The sequence below is a fragment of the Nyctibius grandis genome, chromosome 4 (assembly GCF_013368605.1).
Source record: "Nyctibius grandis isolate bNycGra1 chromosome 4, bNycGra1.pri, whole genome shotgun sequence".
Classification (NCBI taxonomy): Eukaryota; Metazoa; Chordata; class Aves; order Nyctibiiformes; family Nyctibiidae; genus Nyctibius; species Nyctibius grandis.
Window position 1 is genome coordinate 56,657,831 of NC_090661.1, and position 11,508 is coordinate 56,669,338.

Genomic DNA, 11,508 nt, shown 5'->3' on the forward strand with positions numbered 1-11,508 from the left:
TGCAGTCTCTTAGCAGCCAGTGGTACAATTAAATGCACTCCATTCCAGAAAACATTTTCTAGATCCATTACAGCAATGAAACTGTTCACGCCTTCAGACCCCTATTCTGAACCCCACCCACACCTCACATAGGTGATAATGCTGCTGGTAACTCAATCTGACATATACCAGAGGTATACATTTGGTATTTTGGGTTACCAAGGCTCAGTGAAAGCTGCAGGAGAGCACTGCCTTGAGCAACGCATCTCTCACAAAGGCTTCCTGAGTCTAGGCATTAGTGTGATTAGCAGATGATGGACATTGGCTATGTGGATCTCGGCCACAGTACCTTCATGGTTGCCACATTCCTGGTGGCAATAGTGGCCAGGTTTTCAGCACTGAATAATCACCAAGTTCTTTGAGAGCTGAGAAATTAACATAGTATTACAATTACGTAACAATTGCATATTGTTACATAATAACATTATTCATACATAATGAAATATACGACATCAGATTTTGAGAAAACGGACACCTCCAAGTGATGGGTCTGTGACATGAATGGCACTATTTTCCTGCAAGGATAACTATTTTTCTATTAAGATAATGTTGTGGGTGTGCTGATCAATGATGAGCACCAGGAAAGGCATGCTGTCATTAAGGGGAGAGTCTTATCTCACTATCCCTGAAGAATCGTAGTCAACCCCCACCAGAACTTTATAAACCTTGCTAAAATTTTTCTTTGTCAATATGTCCTAAGAGTGACATGCAGAAAGAACAGTATCATACAGTACAAGAACGTAATAGGTTATTCAGTATCAAGAAAATACTAACAAGATGTGACTATTCAGTCATTATACATATTCAGTCATTATATGTTAGAAAACAAATTAAAAGGTGATTACTTTGTAAATGACCTAAATTATGGTATGATTCTATGATATCTCCTGTTTGATCAGGGTACACTGGCATCAGAACTATGTGTCTCAGCTTTGTCAGGAATTTTTCTCATTAAGCAATCTGTGTCTTCTACCATGGTAAAAATATGGGTTCTTATTTGTGCTTACATTTAACAGAGCATTAGTAGATCTTTCCAGCAGAATATGCAATTTGCTTTTCAACCCATGACCTTTAAGGCTGTTGCTTATGTTACATGCCTTTAGTTTCTTCATAGCTGATGCTGCGCAGCACTGGGAACAATGACAGACCTGCACACTGGCGTTAACCACTGGTTGTTTGAAATATGTTATTTTCCTTGATTTACTTCAAACATATTATTTCCCTCTCTGCCCCCACACCCATATGCATTTTGCTTCTTTTTGTTTGTTCCTTCTTTTATGATCTTTAGCACTACTCAAAATTGCTGCTAGTTTTCTTCCAATGTCTTTTGAACTTCACATAGTTTGTAGGTAAGGGTTAAATCTATCTCCACCATGGATTAATCCTCAGTTCTGAGCTCCTTATTTATGCTTTTAGACTTTGTTTCACTTCTGTAGATAACTCCTTCCTAGTTATGAGAACAAATACACAGTTTACTGCTATTCCCACAATGCTTTTTTACCTTTTCTCCTTATTTCAGAGAGCTGCGCAGTGTGTGCTGTTCCAAAGCTTCTGCTGTGCTGGCAATTCTTCTTCTAGGGCTGTTAACCTAGAACAGCCTTTACAGAAGACTACTTCCAGCCATACCATCACATATTTCTCTTGGGGTCCACATAGGCAGTGCTGAGGCTGCAGCTCCTGCACGTGCATGGTTGCATGCACTCCATCAGATTTGCGTGTAGGCTTCAGTGACGGCTGGGTTAGAAGATGTCCTTTGCAATTTGTTCCTCAGGTGGCTCATCAGGCAAGCTCCATCCGCCAGCAACATCACTGCATTGAAGTGGTACACCACAGTACTTGCACATAGCAGCAGAAACTCTTGACTAGCTAGGAGGGAAGTCCTTTCTCTGTTGCACTGAGGCTTCTTGGTCATGAAACTCACAGTCAGAGAGCAAACCAAGAAACAAAAATTCGGGAAAGAAGCAGCAAAAAAACAGCAGATTGAAAAAAGAAACACTGTCCTGAACAAACCATGCCTGCACTGGATTTGTGACAGCCTTAAGGCTGATGGTTTTGGGGATGTTGTGCAATCCTTCTGTACTCATCATATGTAACACAAATTTGCTGTCTGCTGCACATTTCCAGTAAGGGGCATCCCCTGATTCTTGTCAAAACAGAAAGAAAACTAAGGCAAGACACATGTATATGGTCCCAACTCCCATTTGAAGATGATTTCCTATCAACAACAGTTTCTTCATATTTTTTTGTTATCTGGTTCTTAATTCAGCTTGGTTTTTCTCCACCCACTTTCAAATAAGTTAAGAAACAAGCTTACCTCTCAAAGTGAGTTCTGATTGGCAAAATATCATTTAGATTTTGTTTTCCTACTAAAAACCAGAAACTATTGATCTGGGGTCTGTGAGGAACAACAAACATAAAGTCTTTTTGTACTTGCCTACAGGGTCATTTGTTGTTGCAAAGCTGGACTTTGTCATACTGTCCTGAATTAGCCCTGAGGTTTACCAAGAACTTTTAAATGATCTGTAGAATCAGTTTATCTGTATTACACCAAGACCAGGTCCTTATGTGTTTAGTGGTGTGAAGCCAACTGTTTGTTACTAGATATTGAACAGAATAATACTGTTATGGGTAAGAAGCTTTGTCATTGGTTTACATGATTTTGAGGAGGGCTTTGAGAGTGAATGTCAAGTGTTATGCGGCTGGCAGACAGACATGGGAAGGTGCTTATAATCCTTATTGGTATACTTACAGCTACAATTTACTAATATTGATAGCATTAATTTAATGTCAAAGAAAACAAAGATCCCCAAACCAATCAAGATAATTATATTTTAGAAATATTCACCATAATTTTTAAGTTATATTCTTCACAGACATTTTAAGAGACTGAAGTCTAAAAAGTTGCCATTTAAGTTTTACTTTTTTTCTACTGGTTTGAGATATTGTATAGCAAAAGATTTAATTAATCTGTAATCTAAGTGCTTTCATTGGCTTTCTATATTTTAATAAGACATGCTAAGCATGTTGATTTAAAAAAAAAAAAGAAAAAATAAGAAAATAATTTAAATATTTACTGATTTGTGTTTCTTTCCTTTCATAACCGTACAACTATCTAGTGCAGCTGGTAAGTTAAAATCCTATCATCAACTGAGTCACTATAAAACAAAACAATAGCAATAAGTTAGACTCATGAAATCTTAAGTGAAATGGTACAAATGCCAAGTCATAGTATGTTTTTACTCTATAACAGTAATCCACTGTTAACATTTAGAAAGGGGATTTCTTAAATATTGCCTACATTTTATGTGTATCTATGATAGTTTAAAGCGCTGCTTTTCCAAGTGAGGAAATACAAACTCTCCGGAGTTACAATTTTTTGTTCGTCCTGTTTTCTACCACAGTGTGACAAGTCTATCTGGAAAGTGTTATAGTGAAGGCGGTGTCAGTAGGAGAAATTAGAAGTGACAGTGTCAACAAGTACATATAAAGGAAGCTGGTGCTATGTCATGGACTGCTCTATACTTTTATCTCAGGACATTAGCAATAATAGCTATATTAACAAAATAAAACAAAATAGAAAGTGTTTTTTGCTGTTATGGCTTCCTTTCTTAGTAGAAGAAACATAACTTTAAAGCAAAAACAACCTTCTTGTCTTCATGAGGATGGCTTCCACTGAGGAGGAGATAGAGGGAGGCAAGCTAAAAGACCAGCACTCATCAACCTTTTACATTTGTGTGTCCTCCAGCATCCCAGTCACTGATCCTGCAGCTTCACACCATACATGGTTAAAAACCAAAGACATGAATTGAAATTCACTATAATATTAAGGGAGTCTGCATTTAAGACTAGCCATCAGAGGTTTGGGAATTAAACAGACAGGATTTATACCTCCCACCTCCTTTTCCATATTTCCCTTCTCCTGCTCTCCTGTACATACACTGTGAGTGTGTATAGTGTATAGCTACATCATCTAGAGACTTTAAACCACCTGAAATACCCTGTGGGAGGATGTCAGGAAGGGCTTCTTACAAAACAGGTGAAAAGTGACTTGTATTTGTCAACACTACAAGATGTATATAGCTGTAGGCTTGGAGGTGGGGCAGGGAGAGGGATATACCAGTGACATTTGGACAAGGAAAAATAGTTTTTGTGGTTTAAGGGATTAATAATGTATATAAAGATAATGGTTGAAAGATGAGCACTAGTATGTAGAGGTATGTACACATAAATGTTTTGCTGGATCCCAGGAATTTAGGCAGACTGACCAGACTGTCCTCTGGTCAGTCAGTCATTTTTCAGAGGGTTTACAATTTTCCCTATGAAGAGGACAGTGCGGGTATATTTATCCAGAATCACCAGGAGAAAGGGCCTGTTGAATCTGACTCGAGGCGGATGAGGAAAATCACCAGATCTCCAGGTAACCTCCATCACCGTGGCCCCCGCCGCTTCAGTGCCATTCTCATGAACATTCAGCACGGCTCTGTGGATCACCTGCAATGACAGGAGGTAAAACATTTTCCAGCTGACAACCTGTCACGAAGAGAGCAGCCTGCCACCTTTGCTCTTGCCAAAGGGAGCCCTGCCTGGGGTGAGACCCAGCAGTACCAGCCTTGCAAAGGTCATCACCCACCGCTCCCCTTCCCACCGCAGCGCAATTAGCCATCAGACCACTCCTGCTAGCCTCCTTCACTGTGTGTGCAGAGAGTAACCCTCGAACAACGGACAGCCAAAGAGCGCTCAAGATGACTGATGTCAAGAAACTCTGGAAGCAAAGAAACCTGGTAATTTAGCCTAGACTTAGTTTTGCCTTTGGCAGCTTCATGTATTATTGTGAGTTTACCCTGTCATCTAGCTAAAAAAATAACTTTTTGAGAGCACTAGAAGGGCAGGAATAACAACCTTTTGCCCTCTGTAGAGGGAATAAGAAGATATTTACCAAAGCTAATGTGCTACATTGTTTAGTAGCCAAAAGAACATTTAATTATATGTACGTCTTCCTCCTCCTCCTCGAACCACGTATGTGTAACCCCTTGTAAGCACGTTTGGCTTCAGTTTTAGGGAAGATAGGGCTTTCTTTGCCTCCAGACTGGCAGCTGTTGATGATTGAGTTGTGCTTTAGAGAGACTGGGGTAAGCGTTTCACTGGATATTAATGTCAGATTCTTAGGAACAGACAAATCCTGTGGTGTTTGTGTTTCACATGCTGACTTACTTTTGAAACCATCAGTCCAGGCTCTTCAGTAATTCCTGACAGATCAGCTTGTTCAGTGAACAGATCAATCATACCCATTTGTTTGACTATCCTTTTCACATCATAGGTACCAGAAATAGAAAATTTTGGGATGTGCAGATGTATTTTTCTGTAACAAATAACATAAGTAGAAACAAATTGTCATCTATGTCACACTCCTCAATAGCTTCAGTATAGTGACACTTCACATGTATTTTTCTAAATGTTAAAGGTCTGCTCTCAGGATTCAAATAGCACTTCTGACCAGTGTAGCTATCTGACATGGAGGGTTGGAGCAGCATGAGCCCATGTTACCCTCTGCCTCCACAGAGGGGTTCAAGGAGTGGGGTGGAGTGGAGTGGAAGACACAACTATACCAACTTTATGGCAAACAGAGCTACTAATTCCAGGTAGCAGGATTTTTTGAAAGATCATAGCTAGCTGGCCTAAGGCTGTTCAAATATACAACATGGCCTGGGCCACCACAGAAATAACTGCAGTAATGGTGAATGAATAAAATTTCCTCTTTTACATACAATGCTGCAAATCCCACCTGGGTCTCAACATCCTATCACCCAATACTTCAGAAATAGCTACTCTATTTTATTTTCACAATGTCTGTTTCTATTTCACAAAGGTCTGTTAACTTCATCATGGTGCTAAGCAAACATGGTTGAGCCAGGAACTTAACCCAAGATGGATTCCAAGTTCAATGACTTGCTTGTTCACTCCTCACAGATCTTCTTCATTTTCCAACTAAGACAAGGGAAATCTTGCACAGAGAGGGACCATTAAGTGAAGAGAGTTCAGTAAAATAACCCTTAATGTTTTGTCTTGGTGAGATAATCTATAACATGGTCACCTCTCACCTTAGCAGAAACACTTACCTGTCTTGGAGAAATTTTTCCCATTTAGCCACAGTCCTTTTCAAAAGAGCATCTTCCACCTGCTTCATCTTCCCTTCATCAGGCAAAACAAATAATGCTGCAGCATTTCCATTGTAAGGTATCTGAACCAGCCAACAGGACAGCTCTTCATCAAAGTAATTTCTGTAGTAACCCTTTCGATACATCATGTCAACTTTTACAGACGTTTTCCAATCCACAAAAAAGTCCTCTTTTTTTGTATATGAAGTACTGAATGGTTTCTCCCAATGGGCTTATGACAAAAAGAAAAATAATTCAGTGGAATACAAAGAGGAATGGTCATGGTGAATAAAACAGGGTCTAGTCCCACAGCCTGCCTTTGATTAGAACAAATATCTTTTTCAAGTCACTGCACCCTCAGGTGTTACATCATTGCAGCTCTTTGTTTTTTTTTTCAGATGCTTGAAGACAATTAAAGACAGATAATACTGAAAACACCATCTTTCACTAGAGCATAAGTCTATCATCACATTAAAGAATTTACCAAACTCAATGAAGATATCTGTTAAAAAATGCAGTCTTTCACTCAACGAGGTGAGGACAAAAACATTTATACTGACAACAGATACACATGGATTTATAGGAATATTTTCTGGACACTCAACATGGTTTCTTCCATTTAAAATATTTCAGCTACAGTTTCTTTCTCTTAGGTTTTCATTCCCTGTAAAAAGCAGTAAGCATCTAAGTTACAACCTTCACACCCTTTGATATTTCTTACCTCTAAAGAAGACATAGTTAACAAGAACCATTGCAGTGAGAGGATCAAGATTTTCCACTAGTTTGACAATTTTCCCATTTGTCTTTTCCTCAATATAACTGTTGATCTGATTCTCAGCGCCAGAGGAGCTGTTAAAGTCAGTAGAAAAGACTTCAGATTCATAAAAGCTTTTGACATCGTCCAAGAACTTCTGTAGTGGTTTTAACGTCTCTTCTATAAAAAGGGCATTGCCCAGGCTCAGCTGGAGCTCACTGTCTGAACGGTTCAGCAAGTGGAGGAGCTGGCAAAAACCTTCATGTATTTCTTGCTCCTGGGTCTTTTTCAGGTTAAAGGCAAGCCCTTCCAGAATCTGTGTCAGCGTCACTGACTTTGCACCGAGTGCCAGCATTGCAAAGGAAGTAGAGATGCTTATGGGTGAAATGGAAATATTTTCATCGGTTGCTTCGGATGCGACCAGCTTGTAAAATGAAAATGCAAAGTCAGCATTGCTGGGAGCCAGTTTGACAAACGTTTTGTTCTTAACTGGATAAACTCCTTCCCTGTGAGGACTGCGTCCTGGGTAATATGTCCCTTTAGGATCATCCTGCTTATTGGGGTAGCGAGAATGCTGATGACACTGGGCAACAGCGAAACCAGCCAGCCATAAACACAAGGAGAAAGTGGGCTTCATTTTCATTTTACCTGTTTCTGGAAAAGAGACAGACATACAAAACATGGCATGGAAATTAATTTCTTCATGTTGTGTGCTCCAGCCAAGTAAAACAAGGCTCTCAGAACACACCTGTTCTCCAAAATCCCCCACTTTTATATTTCGCATTCCTGATGCATGCCAGTGATCCCCAGAAAGAATATGCCTCCTGATACACTGTTTGTATAACCAGAATACTTTCTCAGAAGAGGTCATTTTGATCATATTAACTGTTAAAAAATAGGGTAGGACTGATTTTTTTAAAATTTGCAGATAACTGGGAACTTATGACCTTTTCCCCAGAGTAACCGGTAGAAGACTTTTGTACTTAGTACTGCAGAATGGCTACTGCAGCCCTGTTAGTCTTCCTCAATTCATCAAATAATTAGAGAATTAAATATGTATTAAGCAAAAATGTGATATAAACACAGATTATACTGTCTAGGACCAAAATTACAAAATACTTCTACAATTTCTTCAAAGATGAAATACTAGTTCACTGTGGAGCAAAGTCTATAGGCATCTCTATTGTTTCCAAAACAAATTTTTAGTTAATTATGTGAAGTATCTTCACTAGCACCCAGTTCTTCCTGGCTTTTGGCCAGTTTTGATTTTTTGCATAACAGGTATATCCCTTTGTTTACATGTAAAAAGGCACCCTTCCCAGGTAACAACATAATCCACTGGAATGAAATATCCAAATGATCCAAGGGAAAACTAAAAGGGTACTTACAGTGCTACTTGTCTGTTCCTTCTTCTCTTCAGTACCATTGAACAGGATTAAGCAAAGCACCTCTGTTAATTATTAATCAGTTCAAACAAAAATTGCCAGCGAGGATGCACAGCAAGCACTAGTGACGCTAGATATTCTGGACAGTTTGTCCAACCCAGACACAAGCTAACGGTGCTGCGTGGTGGGGCTGTGGAGAGGAAGTGGAGTAGGGGCTACATCTCCTGCTGCTTCCATGCTTGCAGATTGACACGAGAAACCTGCTGTTGTGGGTGCCTGGCAGGACAGCCATAGCCATACCCTTAGTGGCTGGAGCCAAAGGCTGTGACTTCACGTGAAGGCCATCCCTTGACTGGGTCTGGCTGTGGGGGATGAAGCTGCCAGCACAGCTCACCATGGAGTGCAGCATCCCTGCCAGGCAGTGCTCTTAGCTTGGTCCTGGGATGGGGACACTGTCAGAGCTGTAATGTCTCTGTCAGGATTTCAAAACAGGGTTTGGATTTAGAAAGCCCTTCTGCCGTACTTATATCTCAGTCACAATCTTTGACACCACGTTTAATGGTTTCAGGGCTTTTCTTAAGGGGAGCAAACTGTACGGGACTGGTGAATGGTCTCTAGGTTTCTTCAGTGACTAACGTGTGACATTACCACCCTAGTGAGACATTTCTAGTCGATACAGCTGTTCGCTCATTGCTGTTGGCCATTGCCTGTGACTGGGTACTTGGGGAGCTGGTGAAGAGTTTTTCCCCTGGCTTTTTAGAAAAACACACAACAAAAACACCACACTAAGAAGCAACGCTTACATTGGACAATTCCAGAGACTGACTGCAAAGAGACACATGTAGCCAGGGAATACCTTGTTTCCTCTGGTTAGTCTTCTGTATCATATACAACTGAAATAGACCCTGGCAGCACACAAAACAGGCTGCCAATTCACCTTTCAGCCAGGGCTAAAAAAGACATGCTGGCATCACCAGATAGTATTCAGTGTTGAATATCATAGATGGACAGATCACTCAATGACAAACCAAGGCAGGAAATTAACTTTTTAACAGATCTGGCTGCCCCTGTGGGACTCCTCTCCACTGTGTAGGATGGTTTTGTCATTTCACTTAGCAGTTCTAGTATCATTCCCATGATGTAGATGTGAAATATGCAATCAGCATCCTGTTGATTCCTCATTGACAGAACACCCCAAGGGGCTGATGGCAACCATCAGATTTTGAACTGAGGGTAATATCCGTAATCCATAAATCACTGAACCATTGCCCAGTAACTACAGGTGGATTATGAACTGTCAAAAAATAGCCAGCAATACATGTGGTCACTGGCCTATTATAGCTTATAAAACAGAGAATAAGATTTACAAGATGGAAAACAGGAACTTGAGTATTTCCAGTCTAGCAAGCTCTGTAAACTCATACCAATAATCCTAAATCTTCATTAACAGAGATCAGCTTGTCTATTAGCAGTGAGCCAGACAGGAGATAAATGGAGGGATGGACTGAAGGATGGTCCTTTTTAAGTGGAGATGCATGCAAGGACACAGATACCAGTACAGATGGTCTTAGCTCATATTGGCACTGCAATAATGTGGTACTTTCAACCTGTAGTCCAAGTTCAGGACCTGTAAGGGAACTCTGAAAGGCAATAAAGAAACACAAGTCATCATGTGTCCCCTTGGATTCGTTCCTCTCACCATTGCATTTATCCTTCGAACAGCAAAACAAAGCTGTTCTCAGTTGCTTACCCATACCTAATTTTCCTTCGAGGGGAGAGTTTGGCAAGACACCACAGCTGAGAGGGAGGATGCAGGGCCTGCTGGAAATGGTCCCCTGTCATAACCAAGGCTGAAGGGAAGAAATGGTTGCAGCTCTGAGGATTAAGCAAGCATCTTACAAAGTGGAGGAAGGGAAGGTGGAGATGAGAGCTGGTGGGTATGTGCCTGGTGAAGGCAATGAGGAGGAAAGAGAAGGCACATGTTAGTACAGGATGGAAACACAGGAGCTGTTAGAGTACATTCGGTCTCAGAAGTGAGACAAGAGATGAGGACTTCTGAATGTCTCTACAGCTATGTCATTAAATAGCTGGCAAAGCATCTCATGCCTTATTCCCATTGCTACAGCCATTTTTATTACATCAAAGCTGTGCAGTATCAATTCTGGCATTTCCTAAAGACTGAAACTTTGGTCTTGCAACCACAATATTCTGCTAATGTCCTTCTTTGGTACAATTTTGTACCCTCAGTCTCAATCTGTTGCCAGAACCTCACACTTGAAATGAAATGTTGTAATATAATCTTACCTTTAAATAAAAACATAGGTATCCATAATCTCTGTTGAGAATCAAAGTCCTTTCTACTTTGTTCATTATTCTTTGTTTTCTTCACTTTCTAATCAAAGCTATATTTATCAGTCTCAGAGATTCTGTAAACTGGGTGTGTTTCAAGCTACCTTCTCATGCTATCTAAAACCACATAAAGCAGGAAAGAATGTTAATGTTGCTTGCAATAGCAAAAACACATTTATTGTAGTCTATAGCTTGGAGACCATCATGACACTATGATTTACAGCTTGACTACATCAGGGGATAGCAAATCAGTGATGCCAAGTTGCCCAGCAAGTAGCTAATCCATCCAGAGGACTTCTTTTTCCAGGTTCCACTATGCCAAAAAAATAGATATATAAAAGATAATGCACCTAATTCCTTCCGTACCATCCAAGACAGCCAACACTTATTCTTTTTCTGATTTCTGGGGATTCTTGCTTTAATAGCTTTTGACTTTTTTTTCCTTTTTGTTATATATTTTTCTACTTTGCCAAGGTATTAGAGGAAGAGAGGAAAAAATATTCCCCAACTAACTAAAAATTTCAATATGCTGCAAAAACAGAGCATATTTTCTCAGCAATGTTCAACTTTGGACTTTAAACACCGACAACTCTTATACAGTTTCCTAGAATATCACTAGTTGGTCCTGTTGACAGTAAGTTCTCATGGAGGACCAACCTAGAAGATGCTCCTCATTTTCCATTAAGTCCAGCCTCCATTTTAATTCACATTTCTCCATCAAGGAACACAGATGTGCTCGTTCGTTCATGCAGATTTTGATTCATCTGTCTTAAGAAATTCATACTTCACATACAAACCTTGATAATTGAATTTTATATGTAAACAC

General features: G+C 40.0%; 1 pseudogene; it reads right to left on the minus strand.

Annotated features, from left to right (window-relative positions):
* Nucleotides 1-4,323: 4,323 nt before the first annotated feature.
* On the minus strand, nucleotides 4,324-7,653 carry LOC137662020 (alpha-1-antitrypsin-like; annotated as a pseudogene).
* Nucleotides 7,654-11,508: the final 3,855 nt, after the last annotated feature.